At 35.4% G+C, this 1,056-nt stretch overlaps 1 protein-coding gene across 1 annotated transcript in view; it reads right to left on the reverse strand.

The window, feature by feature from the left end:
* The window catches only part of ppp2r5d (protein phosphatase 2, regulatory subunit B', delta), a 51,190-nt gene that overhangs the window by 33,077 nt on the left and 17,057 nt on the right, over positions 1-1,056 (reverse strand). The gene's annotated exons all lie outside the window — the stretch shown is intronic.

The following is a 1,056-nucleotide window of genomic DNA, read 5'->3' on the forward strand; positions in this document are numbered from 1 at the left end:
GAATTATTGGATTTGATACCTGGATGATTGAGCATGAACTTTGTTGCATGTGCGTGCATGTTTCTGCTCACATTTTCTTTCGTACATCCCGAAAGGCTTTGATTCTATGGAACCTCAGTGTGTTTACATAGCATGTGACTGAAATATACTAAACTTTACAGTTGTCATGTGACTGAGGTTCTGATGTGTTTGAGGTGTGTTAATGTTTTACTGTTTGGGGTTAAATGTGGTCCATTCATACACTGAGGGCCTTGGCTACTAAGTTATTAAAATATTGGAATTTTTGACGGTTGAAACTAGGGATGCACAATATAATCGGTATGGTATTGATATCGACCGATATTAGTGATAAAGTTAAATATCTGACATTGGTCATTCAATCAAAATAACTCACTGATATAAAAGGCTTCTGTTTTAAGGTAATTTTTACTTTAAGAAATTATCAAGTATATCTATTAATGCACTATTACTTATGCGCTTTTCACTTGTCGCTTGTGAACAGGTTAAGTTTAGATGTGTGAAAATGTACAAATTTGCACTGTTCCAAGTGTTGTCATTGTGTTGGAGAGAGTAAATGTCATGAATAAATTGGACATTATTCATATCCAAGTTGAAGTGCTACATCATTTTCAGCCCCCTTTTTGGCATCTGCTTTTTGTAGCAGACCAAATTGACAAAGACCATGCAGAATAATGTAGTATTTTAATTCCACAGCAGAGAAAGCTATGTAGTCTCTGTAAGTAGGTCTAGGGAAAAAATATCTGTATTGGTATTGGATATCAGCCAAAAAAATCCAATATTGTGCATCTCTAGTTGAAACCAGATCCTGTATAAAATGACAAATTTATTTTCTCTCATTGTCTGGCATTAAATTATGAAATTATTTTTCTCTTGTCAGGTGAAAATAAAAGAGGAGATAGAGAATGAAGAGGAGGGGATGAAGGTTCAGGAGGGAGAAGACATAAAAGAAATAAAGATAAAGCAGGAGGTGATGGAGGAGGAGGTGATTGAGGAGGAGGAGAAGAAAAATGTGGAGGAGGAGGAGGAGAAGAAAAA

This window comes from Nematolebias whitei, chromosome 1 (genome assembly GCF_014905685.2).
Source record: "Nematolebias whitei isolate Nwh7 chromosome 1, NemWhi1, whole genome shotgun sequence".
Lineage (NCBI taxonomy): Eukaryota > Metazoa > Chordata > Actinopteri > Cyprinodontiformes > Rivulidae > Nematolebias > Nematolebias whitei.